The sequence below is a fragment of the Apis florea genome, unplaced genomic scaffold (genome assembly GCF_048593485.1).
Source record: "Apis florea isolate Af1SG1 unplaced genomic scaffold, ASM4859348v1 contig_3367_pilon, whole genome shotgun sequence".
Lineage (NCBI taxonomy): Eukaryota > Metazoa > Arthropoda > Insecta > Hymenoptera > Apidae > Apis > Apis florea.
In genome coordinates, this window is record NW_028256746.1 from 519,659 (window position 1) to 542,624 (window position 22,966).

Genomic DNA, 22,966 nt, shown 5'->3' on the forward strand with positions numbered 1-22,966 from the left:
GTCAAAATTAGTTGGTTGGCGAATCCAGAAAGAAGGGAGAATTATTTTGTCATACGCTACTTTGATACCATCTTAATCTCGTGAATTTTTTTCAAACGTAAAAAATGCTAGTTAAATCCGCGTTTAAATTTGATTCGCGTTAAGAGACGTGGGAAAAGACGTGAAAAGTGACGATCCACCACTCTCGCAACGATTCGTTTCGAGCGTTCCCCTCTTTTCGAACGTTGGAAAAGTTTCGACGCCGTTTCGATCTCGAAACGAGAAGAAGAGATCCATCCCGATAAAAATTTTCTTCTCTGGAACACGCTCGATACGAAGCGTTCCTTCTAAAACGAAAACGTGTTTCTTCCGTCACACTTCTTTTTTTTCCCCCTCCCGAGTTCGAAACGAAATTCGCGCGCGATTGTCTAGAATCGAAAGGGGGGAGGGGGTGGAGGGGCGACGATCGACAATCGTCGGGTTTCCAATTTTCGATAAATCATCCGGAGACGAGCGCGCGCGGGGCGTCAATAGTGGTGTAGGTAGGGCGACGGTATCGGGGACGTAAGGTGTCGGGAGGGGTGAGGCGAAGGGTAGTAAAAGGTAGAGGAGGACGAGGCGGTTTGGAAGGTGGAAGAAGGAGAGCAGAGAAGGGGTAGTTCTCCGGGTTTAGCCGGGGGATGGGAAGGCGAAGTAGTAAGGGAAGGGGATGGGGGGGGGTGCAATTTCCGCGGCTCGTGATTGGGGCAGCCTCCTCAGGGAGCAAAAACTCCATCTACAAATGAACAGCCGTGACAAGAGCCATAATTTCTCGAGGCTGAGCCGCAGCAGCAGCAGCCACTGTGGCTTCTGCCAGCCGCAACCTTCCTTTTCGCTTTTCATACGATCTCGTGTATAGAAGATGCCACACCACCATCGTGTCGAAGAATTCCGATCTTTTACAATCTTCTTTCGCTCCTCCTCCTCCTCCTCCTCCTCCTCCTCCTCTTTTTCTTCGGATAAACTTATCGATGAATTTTCTGCAACACCGGCGAGTGTACAACATTTTCGATCCTGTCAACGTTTCGGATGAAAATATTATCCAAATCTGATCGGATCGAATTTCTTTCGATTTTTCGATATAGATTATAGATTATATTTTTCAACGCGTCGATTCGAACAGATGGCGGGCTATCTTTTATTCTTATCTTCTCGACGCGTGTTCTTGGGATAAGCTAGCGGGAAAAGCGTGGAGAGGAGGAGAGGCTGGTCGAGAAACATCGATATCGTGACGCGAGACGTCAGCTCGGATAGAAAAGACTTTGGCGAAAGTTTGTTCGGAGAGGGCGTGACGCGTAGATCCTGTCGCCGTCGTCGAGCTCCCTCGTATATTTCGAACGGTATTTCGAGCGACTGTTCTCGTTTCGTTTTAAAAGTGTAATACGTAGACGCGTTATATTTTCGTTGGTCGGATCGATCCATCGAGTGGAAATTTGAGCGTGCCAACCAGCGTAGTTATTGGCGAAAGAAGCGGGGGTGGTTCCATTTTCCGGCGAATTTCTCGGTTGGTAATCCTGCCACGTCTAACGGAAGCGAGGCAACCCCTCCGCAGCCCTAACCGGATCACGCCTCGAGGATGATGTACGATTGCGCCCGCGAAAAAATTAAACGTACATTTGATAAATAGAGTTGGCGGCAGTGACTGCCGCCGTCCGTGGAGGGAAAGGAAGTGAAAAGGTCGGTTGGACCGGTATAGCCGAATGGTATATAGCGGTAACTCGACCTACCATACCTTTCGGTTTTCCTCCGAAATTCACCGTCCCGCGGGATCGCCTGCTCTCGATGCTTCTCCACACGCTCCGGATCGTATTCGTTTGATCACACTTTCCGTAAATCATTAAAACCTTTTAGCACGCTTCACCGATGAAATCGCGCGACCTCCTCGCCTTGCGTCCCAATTTCACCATTTTAAAATTAACTTTCTTTTCCCTCCAAACGTATCCATCTCGTGGAATACGCCACATTCTCTCCACAATTTCTGAAAGAGAATCGTAACGATATCTCGGTTTTCTACACTCTGCGGAATGCATATCTTATGCTCGAATTCGATCTAGAAAGATTATCGTTTCATTTCGAATTTTTTAACCCTCGTTCCTTCCCGCTTTCGTTTCGATCGAGATACATCGATATTTTGAATCGATTCAGTTCTAAAAAAAAAAAAAAAAAAAAAAAATTAAATAACGGATAAATAGCGATCCTTAAGAAGACAGAGAAGAATTAATTTCGACTCGTGGAACGTTTTAATCGTTGCCGACCAAAACCGAAACAACAATCCAGACCAAGACGATCGCGAGCGGGTTTGGTGGTTTCGAAGAGGGTAGACCAGTTTCCAAAGTCCGAGTTCCAGCCCCGAAGGAGCTGACCTCCATTACGCGGGGTTAACCGCTCAGCCTTCTCGCTTCCGCTAGACTTTGATTGGCCCCGCAATCCTATTAGTCCTGGATATCATCGTCCCTCCCGTTGTTTCGTTATTTCGCCAAGAATCTAGCGCAATCTAACGTTTCAATTTCAACTTTGGAAGATATTGTGCCACGTATGGAACCACTTTATATATATATATACACACACATCTATAAGAATTTTGAACATCTCGTATTTCTCACTTCTCAAGAAATTTTGTATTCTAGTCCGAGCAAGAGAATAATATTTTCTTTGGAAAGGAAAGTGTCTTGCACGGTTCAAAGAACGTTGGCGTGTATTTTGCAAAATCAAGAAAAGAGCAAAAGGGTTACGCGCGTTTCCCTTTGCGCTCTCTCTGTTTGGTCGTTTTTCAAGCTAGGCGGAGTATAGATCAGATCCGCATAGAGAAACACACCTTCTTCGTACATTCCGGGTTTCAAAGCATATGCAGATGGATAGATGGAAAGCTGTGACGTCGGTACCGCCTCCTCGCCTTCGAATCTCCGGAGACATGGTACGTCGCGACCCTAAATAATGCACAAGCATATTTTTCTATCGCGTATATACGCGGTGTCGTTGCCACGAACACGCGATTGTCACCGTCCCAATTTATTTTCAACCGAGGATTCTCGTTCCCAAGGATTCCTCGAAGAATCGGGATACAAAAATTATCTCGAGAATAAGATCTCTCTCGAGCAACGAAAATTTCTAAAAAATTCGTCGCTTATATAGTTAATTTTTGACGATTTTTTTTTTTTCTTTTTTTCTTTTTTAGAGGCAACGGTGTCTCAGAGTCACACGATGCCAGGAGAAGTCGGCGGTAACACGAGGTGGTAATTTCGAAGAGAAACTTTATCTCGATGTTTCTAGCGCGCGATGCGAGGGTGAAGCGAAGACGAGAAGGATCTTGCGCGTTTATCTAAGTAAGAAAAAATCGTAAACAGCGCGGGGAGCGATATTAAAACGATATTAGAACGAACATGAATAATATCGCCGGTTGAAAAAACAAAAAAAAAAAGGGAAAAAATTGGAAAATCGTGCGCTACTTTTGCCGGGAAAAATTGGTTCGATATTTTTATCACCGACAGTTACATCATCGTTGGACACTTTTCCATCGAGATGGAGAAGGACGAGGAGCGGCGATCGCGCTCGACGCGAGATAATTCGCAAGATGGAGAAAAATATATTGGATCGGATAATGATTTCGCGATGGAGAAAGGAGAAGAAGGTTGCGAGAAGTAACGGGAAGGCGATCACCATTTTCGAGGGAAAGTTGAGGAGAGGCGGGTGATCGCGCAGGTGCGGATGGGCAGGCAGCAGCGGTCCGCAATTAAGAGCAAGGCCTGTGCAAATTAAGAGTTAAGGTGCATAGGTGGCCCCTTTGGAGTGGGGTCCTGGGGGTTGGTGGATTCGAGAGGGGTTGCTTGCCGCGAAGGCGGCACCGGACACGCCCCTGGTGGCCGTGCGCGCAACCACTGTGCGCCTTTCCTTGCGATATTCCACCTATATACGTCTGAAAACCTAGTACACCCCTGTGCTATCTCTCTATTCCTGCTCACTCCACCCCTTTTGCACGAGCTGGGGACGAGCTGCCTATGCACGGATCGGCGCAAACACCGTCTAACCCCCTTGCACCGTTCGCGCACTCCGCAACTCTTCGCGGTTTTGTTACAGCACAGCTCTCTCTCTCTCTCTCCGCTTGTCGCCATTAATTCTCCTACCTTCGATTTTCTCAAATTTAAACGAACGACGACGAAATTGCGCCACGAGTTATCTATAACCTCCTCTCTCTGTATATATAATAAAATTTAGACGCCATCGATCGGGCTAAGGTGGTGAACAAAAAATGCACGTCGATCATCATTGTATTTCCGATTGCATGGCGTTCACATGGAAATATGGAAATATCGTCGCGCGTTGTTTTTTTTTATGGTTGGCGTTTTCGACGCGTACGGGCATCGATACTTTTGGGACGAGTTCACGAGGGCACGAGCCCAGACCGGTAATTACGCGAGTCGGAAAGTCGTCAGCCTCGGTCATAACTTGGCCGATTCCCAGGAGGACGCGGGCGCAATTTGTCGGTAGGCACGAGCAGCAGGAGAAAAGGACCGGCCCCGATTATTTGGGGTGCAGGATGCACGATGCAAACAACGGCGAGGGACGTTGAACAAATGATGTGCGTCCGTTTGTGCATTCGTCTCGTTTCGTCGAACGCGTTATCCCTGCTTCTACTACCACCCATCTACCAAGCAAAATTGCTCTCTCCGTACTTGGGACAAATACGAACCTGTTCGTCGTTCGTCGATCCATTACTTTAACGACCTACGATGGAACCGTGTTAAAATGACGAATAACCGCTCTTCTCTTCTCTTTCCAAAAAAGAAAAAAAAAAAAAAAAAAAGAACACGCTCGTCCCTAACTCTTCGCTATTATACTAGCAAACGTTCGCGATCGACCAAACACGTCTAGTCTAATATCTCATCGTCGCTCGAGATAATAATATTTTTCACGCGCGTAAAAATTCGCTCGAGCGAATAAGATGGGAAAAGGAGGAGAAAGAAATCAGAATCGTCGACTTAAGCTCGTCGTTTCACTGTCTTGAAAGCCGGTAGCGATATTGGTCGAGCAACGGTCGATCAATGATTCAGGCGCAATCTCATTTCGTATGATAATCCGCTGACCCGGAGAAATATTCATCGTGGCGGTTCAGTGACTCTCACGAAATTCTCGCGCTTCCCTCCCTCCTCGCCCTTCTCGCCTCCTTCGAAAACCGCTGGGGGCCGTGCCACCACTCCTCCACTCTTCGCGAACGAGCCCCGCCGCCGCTATTCGTACAGCACGACGACGACGACGACCACCACCACGTGATACGCGCGGAGAAACATAGCCGCGAGTTCTCGCCGGGCGGGAAGAAGAAAAAGGGCGAGAAAAGGAGGAGGGCAGAGGAGGGAAAAAGTTGAGCTTTTTTTAAGGAAAAGTTTCTCCGCTCCGATACGAGAAACTGTTGGATTACCGACGGTAGGGGGATGATACTTTCGGGAGTCGGACACGAGTAAATGATGGATAGTCCTTGTCACGCTCTCGAATGTAAAACTCGCGTAAATCTCAACCTCTCCTCGTATCCCGCCGCAAAAATGTGCCTCCGGTCTTGTACTTTCCACTTTGCTCCCTACCCCACTTCGCTCGCCGTTTCTTCACTCTACTTCTCGATAATTAGCGAAGAAAAGAAAGAAACAAAGAGATCGAATTACGCGTTCGAAATAAAATGCTGGAATCGAGGACGCGATCGATACGAATCGGCCAACGATGATCCGATTGAAAATCGATGATCAAACAGGGCGAGAAAGAAGGGTGAAAAAGACAGGGACACTTCTCTCTCTGTCTCTCTGGAGAATTTGAACGAACGTTGGGCGGAATAGGTAGGAATCGAAAGGTAAGTCCCCGCTCGTTTCGTGAAAGTCAAATATTTGGACGGATATGGTGGGCCACACGCGCGAGATTTTTCCATAGAAGAGTCGGCAGTTTTCACGAGATTCGTTGTATCGCGGAAGAAAAGAAAGATTGTGCGCGAGGTACGCGGTACCCCCCTCTGGGACGTGCTCTTCTCCGCCTCGCCAACAGCTGATTAATCGTCCCGGATCATCCCCGGAGACCACGGAGACGCATCGAGCGGCTTCTTTGTCGTTGCGAACGTCGTTTCGTGCCGACTACCTATTTTTCCTTCACCGTTAACGGAACGAACGAACCGGTGCAACCGTGCGCATTTTCTTTTCTCGTAACGCGCTCTTCTCCTCCTCCCCATCGAGTCATCGATTCATTCGGGATAAAATATATATATATTATTTTTTATATTGGTAAGATAATATGGTTTGTTTGGGAAAAATGGCAAATTCACTTTTACTCGGAGATACGGGATTAAAGTTGAAACGAGCGGAGAATATCAAAGGAATATAAACGGGAAGGTTAGAGAAGAGAAGACGTAGGGCAGTTTGTTAAGCGTCGAAGTTGCCCCTGCAGTGCGGCACATTCGTTGCAGGTTAATTTGTTTATTTGTACAGGAGGTAGGGATCCGAATGGGAGGGCGAATTGCACTGCGATACAATGTTTTATTTAAATACGTCGCTGCGATCTCACTCGCGCCCCATGGGTGTCCTGGACGGCAGTTGCCCTACACTTAATATGGGAAGCGACAGACTCATTTTTATTTCTCAGTCCCATGGAAAGCGACGTGGCAGGCACCAACTCTCTTCCTTCTCTCCTTTCTCTCTCTCTCTCTCTCTCTGTCGCGATTTTACGATTCTCGATGATATTACTCGAACTCTAAGAATTCATTTCTGCTGCTTAACCGGCAATGTTACGCGTCCACGCGTAAGATTTATCACCGCAACTTATTCCCGATTTCTATGCTGAAAAGATGTTATTCGTTTCGCGAAATGAAAAATGAAAGGAGGGAAAGTGAATATTTATACGTTTCGTTTAATAATCGAATAACGCGTTGAAATAAGAGTCGATGCGTACGTACGTACGTGTCGTTGAAAATTTTACGAGCTGAGTAATTAAAGAGAAGGAAGGCGGTTTGGCCGCCTTTGTACGACGCGTGATCACGTCATGCTCGTTATCAGGTAGCTCTCTCTTATGTCGGGGGACAATGGAGATTTTGAAAAGAGCGCATGAATTCTAAATCCAGGCTGGGAGAGCGGCCCGGCGCGGCGTAATTTGAGTTAATTCCGCTGCAGGGAACAGGAGACTCGATTAAAAATCTTGACTCATTGTCTTCTGTTTGCTCCCGGTGCATAGCTGGGGCTCGGGCCAATTTTCTCGAACGGCTGTGGAAAGGAATTCATTAAAATTCATAAAAATATGCATCCAGTTAGCGGCCGCCACGCTAAATCGCTTCGTTACGCTATTCCTTCCCGCTATCGAATATTCCGTCCATTTCGCGTCCCCTTTTGTTTCTATTTTTTTATTACCAGGCCTCGAAGGGATTTGGAAACGAAGGGTATCGAGGGTATCTTTCGATCACGGAACGCGCAAAGTCGATACGCAAAGATAATTATAAATTCTCTTTCCCGATTAGGCGGCAATCCTTGGGGTATAGTCCCCCGCACAGTCGATGAAAACCGACTTGAACTCGACTCGGAGGAGAGATAGGTAGGTAGGTAATCGGTGATCTTGGCGGAGAACAGAAAGTTTTGTCCGATGCAAAACCTCGGAGAGTTTGGCCGAGGAGGACGAGGAGGAGGAATCGGTCGATGCCACCAGGTTCAACACCAAGTTCTTACATTTGACGAATGTAAGAAAGAAGGAAAGTAAAAAGATTTGCTGGTTGGAAGTTCGGTTGAAAATTTAACGTCGGCTAGGCGAACGGACGACGGAGACATTAGATCGGCGAGGACGTAAGCAAATACGGTTAACGCTGTTTGCTCTGGTTTGAATAGGTTGAAATCACGTGTGCGCTACTCGAGTATCGCGTACTCTGCGACCTTCTCTCTCCACCTCGATGCGCACCAACGGTCCCTCAAGTTAAATAGTATAATGGCCAATTTAAAATGTCCCGCAGTATCTAAGATCCGTGTTTGCCCGTGGTCGAGATGTGTTTGAACGGCATCTCGTTCCTCCACGCTGAGAATAGAGAAAGGAGGTGGTTACGACGATGACAAACCCCCATGGGCCCTCTCGATCGGAGAGTGTCTTCGACTCGGCCGAAACCATGGATTCGTTCCACAACCACCACCACGACGTTCCATCCTATATTCGTATTCGTATTCGATTTAAAAGATTTCTTCCACGTATTTTCTCGTTCGCGACGAGATGATTAAAACGCGATATATATTCGAACGAAACTTTCCGTCATAAAAATCTCCGTTCAAAATTGGACAACGTTAAAATTTCGCAAGAAGAAGAAGAAGAAGAAGAAATCTCGGGGAGAAGCGATTTTCCCCGAGTCGAAAAAGAAGGATAGAACGTAGTAGGGTAGAGTGGGACGAAAGGACAGGGGAGAGGCGAGAGATTGGGTAGGGAAACGCGCCTATTTTTCACGTAACCACCGGAGAGAGAGAGAGAGAGAGAGAGAGAGAGAGAGAGAGAGGGCGGACACAGAGGGTTGCGCATTATTGCATTGTCCGGTTTGATAGAATCGGAAAATCCTTCAGGTGTTGGAGGAGGGGGGGGGTGGGGCAGGGGCCACGCGAGGTGCCTAGCAATGCGCCTTGCGACCATTTTCCCAAGGGCACGGCGCGGTAACCCATCAAACTTTTAGCCGGACATTCCCCACCCGATACTCGTTCGCGTTGTTCTTCTTCTTTCGGGTTCGGAACGTGCCACCACCAGCCGCCGGAGAGGGGTTTACTCATGATGAATATTGCAGGGGGCGCTTATTGTTTCCACTCACAAATCATCCGCCGATGTCTCGCGGGGGGTGCGCCGCAATGTTTTATTCTCCGCCGGTCGACAGGCTCGACATTCCAACGCCTTCGCTCCGCCTTTCTTTCGTCTCTCAACGAATCTCGTATCGGTCTCTCCCTTTCTCTCCGAACAACGTTGACCCGTGTTCTTCCACAACACTTATATCGATGCTACTTTGCAAAAGTAGCCCCCCTCCTGATCGTTCGTTCCTAAATATTCCAAAATATTTTACCTTTCTTCTCTCTTACGTCTCTTTGATATTTAAAAAGAAAAAGAAAAAAGCGTTACGTTTCTGATTTAACGAGTTATCCTGCCCTCCCTTTTCCAACGATAAAGAGAAAGTAAATTCGTTGGAAGGAATCGCATGTTGGTACAAGTATATATTTCCGGTTCTTTACGAGGGAAGGTAAATGGTGGGGAGGGGAGTTGGGAAAGAAACGTGAACTCGTTTCTTCGGTAGGCTCGAACACCACCCTCGCCCCAATTCCGTAACAATAATTTTGCAAATAGCCGACGGAAGCCGCTGGTAAATAATGAAGCACCCTGTCGTCCGAGAAGATTCAATTTGCGGCACCGACACATGGAATGAACCAAGGTGTATTCCGGCAGAGGAGAGAAGGACACACACGTGGTAAAACTTACTCGGCTAAAATATCTACCTATCTTCTTCCCTCCTCCATTTTCGTCGAGGTATCGTAAGGAAGAAAAAGTAGATCGCGTGTATTTTTCCATGTTTCTCGCTTTAAAAATTCATCCCGCTTTGTATCCGTTTGACCATTTATATATATATATATATAGACGAAAACGATATCTTTTAAAAATAAATTTTTTTTTCCCCTAATAATTTCAAATTTCAAATTATTATTCCGATTTTTCGATCAATATCGAAAAGTAAAGAATTTTCTCTCTAAAGAATTATCGTTTAAACTTTATTCTCTTTCTTTTTGTCCCCGAAATCTTCGAAATTGTTTTTCGAACGCTTGTTTTTAGCGTTTTACGTTCGTACGAGCAACGAGTTTGTTTCCAATCATTTGAGAAGATCGATTTTACGGCGTAACGATAGATAATAAAAAGAAAAAAGAAAGAATTTAATTTTATCAAACGACAAAATTGTCGTGTGGAAAGGAAAAGCGAACGGGCTAAAATTATTTCACGCGTAATATAACGCTGTGGTTACCGAGACTCTTGCCAACCGATTTAATGGAAGAGGCAGAGAGGGGAGGGGTGAGAAGTTGCGGATTCCTGGACATTGGAGAGGGAAGAGATTCTCCAGAACGTGTTTACTCCCGGTGTAGCTAATTGCGCGTGCACAATTTTATTAAATTTGTCCACAACGTTAGCTCGTTTGCATTCGTTAATGAGTTTTCGGTCTGGCAGTCGGTCCGGCCAGGGACGTAACGAGGTTGGGACAAGCGGGAAAGGGGTGGGAGAGGGGGGAGAAGCCGGTAGGCGCGAGCGGATGGACAGCAGAGCGACGAGTAAGCGCGGAGGTTTGCTTTTCGTGCTCGAATTTGCATACTTTTCGCGCGTTGCCTCGATTCTCTTTCGCCGCGTGGAAAAAAAATCGTGTCGTTCTTCTCTCTCGCGTGCAACGCGACACTCCTGAACTTTCACGCATAAGTACACGGAGGTTAGACGCGATAGACCATCGTAGATCACTCTGCGGTCTGGCATCTCAAGGGTCGCATTATCCCCACGCCCAGAGGTAACAACCCTTTTTGTCGGGTTTTCTTCTTCTAAATTACGCTTTACATCCCCGACTGCCGTGAAACAGTTTAAATCGAGCTGGATTTTTGGAAAAAAAAAAAAAAAAAAAAAAAGAAACACCGAGCAACAATTCTTCAATTCGATCCGATATCCATTTTTCCCCGCGATTCGTTTCATCGCGTTAATTTCGGCGCGAAATGTATTAATTTTGGATTGGAAAGCGAGCAGAGAGGAACCATTTTCGCCAAGTTGCGAAATTGAATCGATCTTCGAAAGTTTTCCTTGCCTTTAAAACTTTTTAATCGCCTCGGCGTCTCGATACACGGCCGAAATCTTGAGTAAAACACCGCTCTTCTTAATGCCGAGACTTCCACAACGATACGATATCCCGTGGGACGACGAAGCCACTTGGAATATTTACGATAAATACGCACACGTATCTTCCTGTCTACCGGCCGGATAACAAGGGGGAATAGGCCGATAAAAGACATTATTCAAATTTGCTTTTCGATATAATCGAGTAGAATAAACCGAAGAGCGGGGGGGAAAAACGTGGCGAACGACAAAAGATTATCTCTTAAAATTGTACGTACGTGTATTCCAACCAAGAGAACTAACTTTAACGCGTATCTAATTAATTACGTTTCATCCTTTAATACGATTAATTTTTAACGATTTATTGGAACGATGAAATATTTGCCGGATATTCAATAATTCGTTGCATATATCATTATATCGATATCTTTATATCAATCGGACAAATGTAAATGAATAAAAGAATCGCAGTTCCGTTATCGCACGTATTATCATTGCATTATTATTATTATTATTATTATTATTATTATTAAAGAGGGCAAAAGAGGAAAACTGTAATAATCCCGCTCTTTAGTAGTAGTAGAAATTTGCCGACTGGAAGGGAAAGCGTACTACGACGAAGGCATTGCTTGCTACGGTGATGGCTCGAGACCGAGCAATATCACGGGGACCTGGTCATCTTAATGGAGTCGTCGGTCGCCGGTGCGAAGCTTGGAAACCGAAAAGCACGCACCAATGGCTTTAATGAGATTCGCAAGTCTTCGCAAATCCTGTCTGAAGCGATGACACGCGGACGTGGTAAACTAGAATTCCATTCCTCGAGCCTTCTCTTCTATCCACCTTGTTGCGCTACTCGTAAAGAGAACGGTTCGAATATAACGAAACGAAACGAAACGTAACGAAAAGAAAAAATTATTATTCGAGGAAGCAACGATGTATCGAGATACACGTGTGTATATATATATATATATATATAGAAAGAGAGAGAGAGAGAGAGAGAAGAATTTACAGGGACGATTGGTTTTCAACCTCTCTCCACCCTCCTCCACCCAGCTACATAGGTAGCGCGTGATGAAAACGAAGTGGAAGAGGTTGAATTTCAGTTTCGCTGTGGCGGATGGTCCGTGAGCAGCGAGGGTAATGGGGGAGACAGAGAGAGAGAGGAGAATGGGAAGGGGAATGGGAAGAAGCTGACAGGAGGATCGCGTTCGTGTTGGTCGTGAGTTTTGGACTTGGGAATTTCGGCCGGTGGCTCGTTCGCGGGGCACAAAGCGGTCTGCCGGACTTAACGTGATTAGCAGAGATACCCCGCTAGCTTCCTATTATCCGCGGTCCAGACGCCGCCGCACAACCAACCCACCCCCATCTCCTCGCCCATTCTCCTTCCCCTTCCTGACCCCCCGCCGTCAACCACTTCATCTCCAACCGTACCAATGGATAACGCTCGCTATCAATGTCTTTGGTAAACCATTCTCCAACCCTTCGTTTTCCAAGGCGCGCGCCTTCCCCCCTTTTCTTTCTCATCCTTTCGATCGTCGTTTTATCATCGATCGTGGACAGAGGAACGAGCCGGTTGATTTATAAGCCGTCGGAATACACTCGAATGAAAACAATTTTTGGGAAAATTTGCTCGATCGATGCGATCGATCCGTTTTTAATCGTCGAACGAACGCGGAACGATTGGAATCGGGTTGGATTAAAAGGAGGAAGGAGCGAGCGGGGGGAGGGGTTCGGTCGAATGCTCGGGATCACGGATGAAGAGAGTCCGCGTGGATGCTAAAATCAGAGAAGCGAAGCGATACTGGAACGCGGGAGAGGAGCTTACGGTCAGTAGACAGGGTGAGAGTCCCTGCGAGTATGAAACTCAATTTGATTCCTGCTTCCAGCCGAGCCCGGTCGTCGGAAGCGGAGGTGGGTGGGAGGAGGAGGAGTGGCGGACCATCGCCACCCCAGAAAAGGGGGTGCTCCCAGGGGCGTGCGACTGACCCGACATCCTGCAGGATCCAGCCACTCATATTGCCAATTACCAACTCTACGACCCTCTCGCTCTTCGCTCGCTTCGGACTTCCGATGATTCCAGCCACTTTCAGCCTGCTCCAGTTACGTCGCCGCCAACCCACTACCTTCCGCGCTAGCTAACCTTCTTCTCTCCCTCCCTCCTCCCACTCCTCCTCTCCATTCCTGTTTATCACGAGTATCGCGAAACCAAAGTCCGGCCACGCGCCGCTTTGCAATTTTCGTTTATCCTTTTACACGTGGATCGAGAGATATGTGGAGGAGAATCGAGAATCGGGCGAGTTTCATACCCATTTCGGTAAAGATTAGCGGAAAAGAAGGAGCGGAAAGAGAGATAATAGAAATGAAACCAGGAAAATACGATGGGAAAATCACTTAGGTTTATTGGAGCGGAAGAGAAATGACGATGCATTTGCCGAGGTAATCGTATATAAAATCTATATGTCACCCGTATACGGCTCCGTATCGCGAAGTTTATGCGTTATAAAAGAGAGGGTCGCGGCGGATAGAGGAGAAGAAGCCAGCCGGAGGGATGTCGGAGAGAGGAGTGAAACGGACGAGGAGTTGAGTTTAACAAATATTGAAGTCTCGGAAACGTCAACTCGCACCGAACCTCGTTCTTCGTACCGAAAGAAGAAACTTCCAAGTTTAAACTTGTCTAAATGTTTATACCTTTTTTCCCCTCTTCGCCTCGATATTTCCTAACCCCTCTTCGATACTACGGTCTAACGCCACCGTCGATTCCACGCGTTCCCAAAATTACATTTTCCCACCATCCCCCCCCGTCTTTCCATATTTTTCCCTCGCGCTTCGCCGCGTTTCGTCCACGCGTCTTTACCTCTTCTCTTCTCTCGCCTCGTCTCTTCCTCGTAGTTTCGAATCCTCGACCTCGTATGCCTGGAAAGGGCAGGAAGGAAGGAAGGAAGAAACGCGAGCGATAAGATCGACGGGTTCGAAGAGAAACGATTGTCGCGGCCGATTACAAACGCGGATGGAGAGGGAAACGACGCGCGGTGGCGAGCGAGGGTCGAGTCGATTCGTATGGGTGTATTCGTGGGTGGCGGTGGAGTAAGATGTAATTTTCAATACTCGGGAGCGGAGTCTCTGGAGGCGCGAGGGGAGCCACAATTCCGGGGGTTTACCGTGCACTGTCGACGTAAACTCTCCTCGGTCGCGCACCCCCATCGGCCCAAGTCAGCCACGAGGAGAGTACCACTTATTCGAACCCCCAGTGACTGTCAATACGGGTTGGCTCTCCTATAGTGTCTCCGGAAGCATATCGAACGGATGAATAAATCTCGTTACACGCTCGGATCCGATACGATTCGAAATAAGCCGTTAAATCGACGATCTCGAGATGCAACCGCTCCTTTCCGCTCCTATTTTAACCAGAGTGCGCATCGCGTTTTAATCGGACGGAGGCAACGAACAAATTGGCGTCCAATTCTGAAAACGGGAAAAAGTAGTTCGTCGTACGGATGAAATCAATCGGTTTTGGTAACGAGTTGGTTTTTTAACGCGAGAAGCGTGTTCGTATTTATTTTTTTTTTTTCTTTTTGTTTTTCGTTTCGAATAAGCTTGTTTCAAAGTTGCACAACTATGCTATTCGATGCGGTAAGGTAAGGGGAGAGCATGTGGGAGCGAGGTTCGGAACCCAGGGGAGAGCCGAGAGTCACACTGATCTTGCTCTTTGTCGCGGGGCCCATTCGAGTGCATCCTCCGCCCCCTCTATCCCCGTGCCATGCGATCTTCCCACCGACCTCTCTGAAACCTAGGCTTCCTTCCTTCCTTCCTTCCTTCCTTCCTTCCGGAGGAGTCGCGAGCTACGTATCGTGGCTTTCGAAACCCTCTTGAGAGGCCGCGTTGACTTCGATATTCCGTATCGAGTTACGCTCGTTTCGCGTACCAAACAGTCCGCGAGTGAAGGGAGTGTGAACTAATAGGGAGGGGGGGAGGGGAAGCAGCCGTTAAAATAATATTTCTCGAACGTGGAGCGCAACGATTCATAACTCGAATATAACTTGTACGAATATAATTCCTCGATCTTTCTTATTGCTCGCCACGACGCGAGAAAATGGAAAATTTCCGTGCAGATCGCAACAAGCTTGGCCGATAATTGGTTCGACGAACGGATCGTGTATGCAATTTTCGTGATTCGAACAATTCGTCGAATCAGAATTCGTTGTTGGAAATTGGAAAATCTCCGCAAAGTATAAAGTTACTTGAACTGGAACTCGATATCGGTAACGATCGGAGCAATGATTGCCGAGCGTTCGAGAGCGTGTAACGATCTCGGAATCGAGGAAATTCCCTGAACGGCGCAAATTAGTATCCGTTTGATTTACCCATGGGAGGATAAGGTAAGTCGGCGATCGTCGGCCGTTCGTCTCAGGTACACGCAAAAACGTGTTCCGGCCCGCCGCTGGAAACGCGATCGTCATCTAATTGGAACTCGATACCCGGTAACGAGGGTTACAAACTTTTCCGTTTTCTATCCTCCGCCCCAATCTCCCGCCCGTCTCTTCCTCCGCAGTGTGGGTGCGCGACGACCCCTCGAGTCGAAACTCGGCGCAAGAGGAGGGATGAAAAATTGTTATCTTATTTATGGGCACGAGATTACTAACCACGTAGAACCAACGTTTCGCGCCACTAACAGGCGTCGGAATGATGAATGTCCTCGAGATCGAGCTCGATGCTTCACCCGAGTCGCTCGCTCCATTTACCGCCTCTTCGTTAATTAACTAATTAAGCGAGTGCAGGTAAATAGCCGGCCGGTCGTCGAGTGGTCGCCAAGACGAAGGGAGAGAGGGGGAGATTAGAACGTATGGAATTGCCAGGGGGGGTTGACACGGGACACCGATTACGAGGTAATTGTCACGTCGTTGGCGTGCCACCTATCTGTACATCGTTCTGCGCGAACGGAACCTCTTCGTTACGGGGCAAAGTATCGGGGGCATGCTCTGTTAATACAACGCTATTCTCCTTTCGTGAAACGATCGTTGAAACGCGATTTACGTACGGCGGATTTACTTTTAGCATTTGCGGGTGGAAATCGTGTTGGAAATTTTCTAACGGAACTATAACCAGATGGGGGTAGGTAAGACGAGCGAGTTTGGGCGGGTTGGTGACAGGAATATCGCGCGTTTGGCGCGCAACTAGAACGACTAGGACGACTCAGGACGATACGGAGAATTACCGGTGCGCCATTACGAGCTGCGGTTCGTTTGCAGAACGCCTCAACGATGCAGACGGTGCATTCGACTGCAACCGGCCACGAGTCCCCAAGAGGGATGCAACACCGGCTTAGCTACGCGCCAGTTTGGAAATCTCAGCGCGGAGATGCGATAGACGGCGGAGCGGTAGAGGTTGCAGACATCACGTGAGAAGTAGGAGAGGGTGGGACAGAGATGGAATGATATCGGTGTGGCGAGAAAGGGGAGGGAGGAGACGAGGCGAAAGGACGAGGAAGAGGAGAAGGGGGGGGGGGGTAAAGTCGCTTCAACCTCTCAGCATCCCACGAGGCCTCCGGTGTAATTAAGCGAGTGCACCCTCACATGTCTACGTACGTTCGCATCGTGTCTATCCATCTAACCGTGGCAGGGTTGTTCTCTTCGTTCGGTCCGTGCGCCTCGAAAGGGTCGGGAGGAGATAAGGTCGCAAAAACCTTTGAAACCTCGGTACCGCAACCTCGTTCGTACATCTTGTCGACTCATACCAGAATCTCGAAAAATGTGCGTGTTACAAAAAACGTGTACATCCGGAGGGAACCGCCGATGCCCACCGCTTCCATCAACGAAACGATTCTTTTCTCTCTCTCCCCCTTCCCCCTCCCTCTCTCTTCCTTCCATTTTTGTTCTCGCCATGATCGCGATAGCGGATAAGGCGGTTTCGTTGTTGGTATTAGATATACGTGTGTGTGTGTGTGTGTATATATGGATGGATAAAAAGGATAAATCAATTTTCTCGAGGTATAAATCTTTACAAGCGTTTCTTTCGAGCGTGGAAATGGAGAAAATGGGAGCAGATCCAAAGGTGGTGCGCGGAATATCGTGGAGGATACCGCATGTACGTTAGTGTGCACGTTATATGGTAATGGAGGGCCAATCATGCGGTAACTAGCCACCCTAGGGAGACGGTCAGGGCTGCCAACCAGTGGTCAGCTCCCGTCAATGTGTCACTTACGTAGCTAGAATACCGAACCCTCCCGACAGAATGTTACCGCTGAACGCATTTCCCCTCGATTGCAGCAAGCCCCCGTCAGTCTCGTGTCTCGAACGTTGTTCCGTCTGCGAACGCGAAAATTCTTCCCGATTTTTAACCATTCGAAGAAACGTTTCCCTTTCGATCCCTTTCTCCCCCCCGTTTCAACGAAATTTCAAACTAATGTTGCAAATCGATCTATGCACATTCCACCGTCTACTATCCTTCCTCTCTGATAGCAATGGTTTAATTATTCTAGACAAGGAAACAACAGCAACAAGTCTGGACCTTCGTTATCGCGCCGCAGCCAAAGATTCGCGTAATCGTCGAAACAACGTTAAATCTCGAATTTAAAGGGACGAAAGGAGTGGGAAAGTACGGTCGGGGAGCATAGAACGAAACGTGTCGGCCAATTCTTGATTTCGAGGGTCATGAACGACTTGACGAAGGTCGAAGCAAAACCACCACCACCACCACCACCACCACGAACCAACGTAGAGAGAAACAAACGTACTATCACCGTTCTATCACCGGTATAGCGAGCTATACCACCTTCTCGCCACTGGTCAAGTCAAGGGTGTACAGAACCGCGGGGGGGAGAGAGAGAGAGAGAGAGAGAGAGTAGGAAACAGGGCGATAAATAACTACAGGATGAAAAAGGGGGCGCGGTACCCTCCCGGGGCCCCTAAACCTAGACTACATACCCCCTCACCATCCCTTGCCACCCCTCATCGTACCGGCATCGTATAAACCGCGCACGGGCCGACCCCGACAATTATACCCTCGCACGCGAAATGTTTTATTACCCTAACGTAGAATGCTCGCGTACAGTACAGGGATCGTGTGTGCACACCAACCTACCCAGGCGGTCGCGTTTCGATGCATCCTGCCGATCACTGCCCTATATACCTCGCGCTTTTTTCCAACGATCGAATTCGACCAACGAATTCGTTGTTCTCGTCCTTTAAAAAAAAAAAAAAAAAAAAAATGACGAATATACGAATATTTTCGCGTATCAACGCGTACGAGATCTGTTTTTCGAACGTTATATACGGGTATATGACGGGATACTTAGCTAGAGGGAAACTGTCGAGCGGAAGCTTGGAGATTCAAAGTGGCTCATTACGAAGCAAAGCACCCGATAAAGTCCTCCGCGTTGGACTATGATCTTGGAGGGATGTACGAGGAGGTTGGCGAGAGTATCTTATATTCCCAAAACGTGCACCAGATGACGCCGCTTGGTCTTTCGCCTAATTTTGCAATCTAGCCTCGCGCTATCCTGCGTTTAACTGCTCACTAAATCGAGAATCCAATCTTCTCCACGGCCTTAACTTTTCGACGCGACGATACGTCGCCGGGAACGAGGACTTGGGCGTGGACATATCCACGACAACGAAAATTTTATGGGGGGAAAAAAAAAAAAAAAAAAAAAAGAAAGAAAATCGAAAGAAATTAGCGATAATCGACGATAGGTAGGACGAACGTTACGATATCCGTCACCGTGGATATCTAACGATTCAAGCGACATTTCTGCGTATCGATCTTCGTTACTTGGCCGCATCCACCTCGATGTCGTGTCTTTATTTTTTCATGCCTGGAAGTGTTATCAACTTTTGCAAGCGTGCGTTAAACTTCTCCCGAAGTGCATTTCGCGTGCAAATTGATCGTTAATTAATTAAAAATGTAGAGACTGACAGCGGAGGTATTTACCTCCCGTGCCGTGCATTCACCCTTCCAGCCAACTCAGCTCTTAGTCTTCGGTTAATCGGGTTAAATTAACTTAGTTAGCGTACGACGGGCTATTGCTATACCCTCGTAGCGTGGCGACTCGTTATACTGGAAATCAGGAATCGTTGCAGAAAAATTCAACGTGTATTCATCGCCAATTTTATCGTCGAGAACGAGAATTGGAAGCTTCAATAATTTAATCGTATCTCTTGCGTATCTCTTACGTCCATTGATATTTAAGATCGAAACGCTTGTATTTTGACGCAAGATAAAAAAAAGTAAAGTTTGATATTTAAAAAAAAAAAAAGATTATCGATCTTACTCTGCTTTATCAGTTTCTATCGAGGCATTGATTTTTAAATTGCGAAATAAATAAAATTAGCGATGGGGATGACTTCGGTCGAGGGGTCGAGTTGTAACTTAATCAGGGCAACTTCTCCCCCCTCCCGACTTAATAAAGCTGTCTCAATTTTCGCCTCATTACCGAAATACGTACCAAGATTTTTTTATTCGATTTGTGCACGCTCAGTTAGTCGCGAAATCTCATTTCTCAGTAATCGTCTTGAAATAAATGATAAAATTTAATAGTTAACAACTATTTCACGATCTGGCCAAGATGGATCGCGAGCGATAAATTAAAACGTAAATGTTTAAAAAAAAAATTATGCTCGTTTTGAAAAAATTTTGAGAGAAGATTTACGCAAGATGATAATATTTGAATAAAAGTGAAACGACGACGAAAGAGAAAAGAGGAACGAGAGTTTCTTATTGGATTATCCCTTTTTCGGACAACTATCTATCGTGACGACAAAGTTTGATTCGGCGTTTCGGTTGATTGGTTACGGGAGACCAAGTAACAATCACTCCGCCGATCGTTGGTGAACGTATGGGACGCGATATGAAGACACGTTCACCTCGACTCCGGTTATCGTCCGTACAATCCATACGTCGATCGTCATACTAATGAAACATCGAAACGTACATGACGCAATCATGTCGTATCGTGCATCGCGCGTCGCATCGAGTCCTATATAGAACTTGGACACGCGTGTATAATCTAATACGTAAAGAGGGTACCGTCGAAATCGGAATTATGGGTTACGTAAAAAAAAAAAAAAAAAAAAGGAAAAAGGATATTTTTCAACGTTGACATCCCGAATCGAGGGGATCCTAGAGAAGAAATTGAAAATGAAAAATTGATGGACGTTAGAAGAGGAGAGGAGGTGACGCGATGCAATTTTAGAAAATGCGAAACGGTAGGAAGGAAAGGAAGAGGGTTGGTCGAATCGCGATGATTACAGGAGAGGGAAAGAAAATAAGAGAATTGTGCCGAACAAAGTAATTATAGAGTGGCGGCGTAGCGAGAAGAAACGGTTGGTCGGGCTGGCGTTCCGTGAGGCGGAGGTGGAACCAAGGGTCGGAGTTGATAAAGAAATAAAGAATCGTGAAAGTTGGCGTCGAACCCCGCGCTCCCGTGAGGCCTTATGACTTAAAGTCTCCTTACTCCGTTAATTCCGAACATTAACAAAAGTCTCGCTAAAACTCGCCGCCAACTTTTCCGCCCTCCTGGGACCGGCTCGGGACTTGTTAATGAAAAAAATACAATAAAACTCTCTTCTCTCTCTCTCTCTCTCTCTCTTTCACCAGGCGAAACTCGCCTCCAATTGTCGGGACTTGCTAGTCGTTCAACGCTTCGCAACGACACGCTCTCTTTTCTTTCCGCCATCCTTGAGGCGAAATTATCGCAAACAATGGATCAGGATTTCTCCTCGTTGTCGAAACGTTAACTGCTTTTTTTTTTATGAATAACAGGCGTTGGAAAAATATATAAATAAAAATATATATTCGTTGGAAAGAAATCGAACGAAATGATTCTGTTCCACGTGATAATTTTCTATCGATTTTCGAGGTAGAATGGAACGATGAGGTAAAATATAAAAATTGATACGCGAAAAAAGCTCGCCTTTCGTTGGAAGAACAAACTCCTTTTGCCCCTGTTTCGGCAAGGGTGAAAGGTTTAATATCGAAGCGGTGGTGGTGCGAAACCGCTTTATTATGTTTCCGCCTATTATGCCTACCCCGCCGACCGACCCTTTCTTCTTCTTTGCCTCGCGAACGAGATCTCTTATTTATTCATTTATTCCGGCCGAGATGAACTTTACGAAGATTTTAACAGCGCTCGAAACGCCACCTCGAAACTCGTCGGCCGAGTGGAGAAGAGACAAGTTTCAGATTTGGTGCGATGTGTACGTGGCGTGAAACAAATTCCGTGGAAAACGATTTTAGATGGGCAGAGAGACCTCGCGAGGGAGGAATATCGTGTGAACTCGTTTCGCAAAATTAATTACTCAGACCTTGAGGGTGGAGCGTACGCCCGTGATTCCACCACCGACGCGTAACGGTAAACGTCGTGCGGTAACGTATGCGACCATTTAAGCGACTGTCGCGTTATCGGATTACGACTGATTCGTCTCGCGACTCTGTCGGATTTATCGGAAAATTTGTCCAAAGTTTTTTTCATCAAACGCTCAAATTAAATTATCCTTTATTTATCTCGTTCACCTTTCTCTCGTTCGTTTAAAATTTTTCCAATTACTTGCTCTACTTTGATGGAAACCGAGTCGAAATAAATGGTTCCTTTTTTTTTTTTTTTTCTTTTTTTGGCCTCTTTCTTTTCGGCAACAATTTTATACGGAGGAAAAATAGGGTGCGAAAATGAAAGAGAAAAAGGAACGTCCACGGGAAAAGTTATCTCGAACACGAAACGAAAAACTTCTCAATATCGGTTAAACGAAAGTTTCGATGTGGTGGTGGAACAGGTTGGAAATAACGTTTGATCGTGCTGAAAATTAGGGAAGCGATCTCGTGGACGGTAGGGAAGGGTCGGAAAAATAAAAAAAATATCGAGGGAAAAGGAGAGACGATATATCGAGAAGAAGCAAAGTTTTCGAATTCTCCGCGTTTTAAATTTTCATTTTTCCTCGCTTTAAAAAAAAAAAAAAAAAAAAGAACGAAATTTGTTAGTATCGAAATATTTTTATAAATAAATAAGATCGATGATAAATATCTTGACACGAATTGATTACTCGTATCAGGAATAATGATTCGATAAACAATCACGACTTATCGAGAGAGAGAGAGAGAAGCGAAACGCGTAAACTTAGGCTGTGACAAGTCTGGTTAAATTGATCCGTGGAAACTGGCAACTTCGCTTACCGATCGAGATTCGATCTTTTCCCTTCGGGACGAGGAGGAACGTGGCCTCGAAGCGAGAAGATGGAGCCGGCCCAAGGGTGATAGCACACCTAGTTTTGATTCGCCTCATGGCATCGTACCGGTCACGGGGCTGACGGCGCGTAATTGTTCTCTTGTCTGGTTCTCGCACGGCATCCAACCCCTGCCAACATCCGCCATCCCCGCGATTGCCATCGCGCCAAGAATGCATAAGCAGTCCCGCCGCTTTACCAACCCGCAATGCTGCAAACTCTTCCATCTTCCGATTCTCGAACGCGCACCGATTCTCAAAAAATCCTTCCCCTTTTTTAGGATCCTCGCAACTCTCTCTCTCATCCATATATCGCGACCGATCGATTTCAATCCACGTCTCAAAGTTTTATGAAACTTTGCGATTTTGCATAATCTTTCTCCCCCGTTTATTATTACAACGCGTAACGCGGAGGTAAACGACGTTTCGATCGATCTCCACGATTTAAACGATAAAACTCGCGAACAGAATGAAACGGATGAACGCATCTCGACGGCTCAACAGCCAATCGACGGGACTTTTAGAAATTGACAAACGATCATTTTCCCCCTACGTGGATTCGGGGTATAGTAGAGAAATCCAACTATCGATACGATTGATGGATTATTAATGATTGACGAACTCGGTCTGTCGGCTAGCATCGGTATACGGGGAACGATTGGGTGGAGGTGTGAGTTCGATTCACGGTTGAATCGCGCGATTCCAGCCGCGCAATCATATCGCGCGACCTGATAATTGGCAGAGAACCGACACAATCCTCGTAATTTCCGGTCCCCAGTTCGGAAATTCTGACGTGTGACACGCGACGCTTCGACGCTCCTGGGAGGCACCTCATTCAATTAGCCACTCAGTTACTCGCATCGCGTCGCATTTGCCCATCGACCTACTCTAACTCTCTCTCTCTCTCTCTCT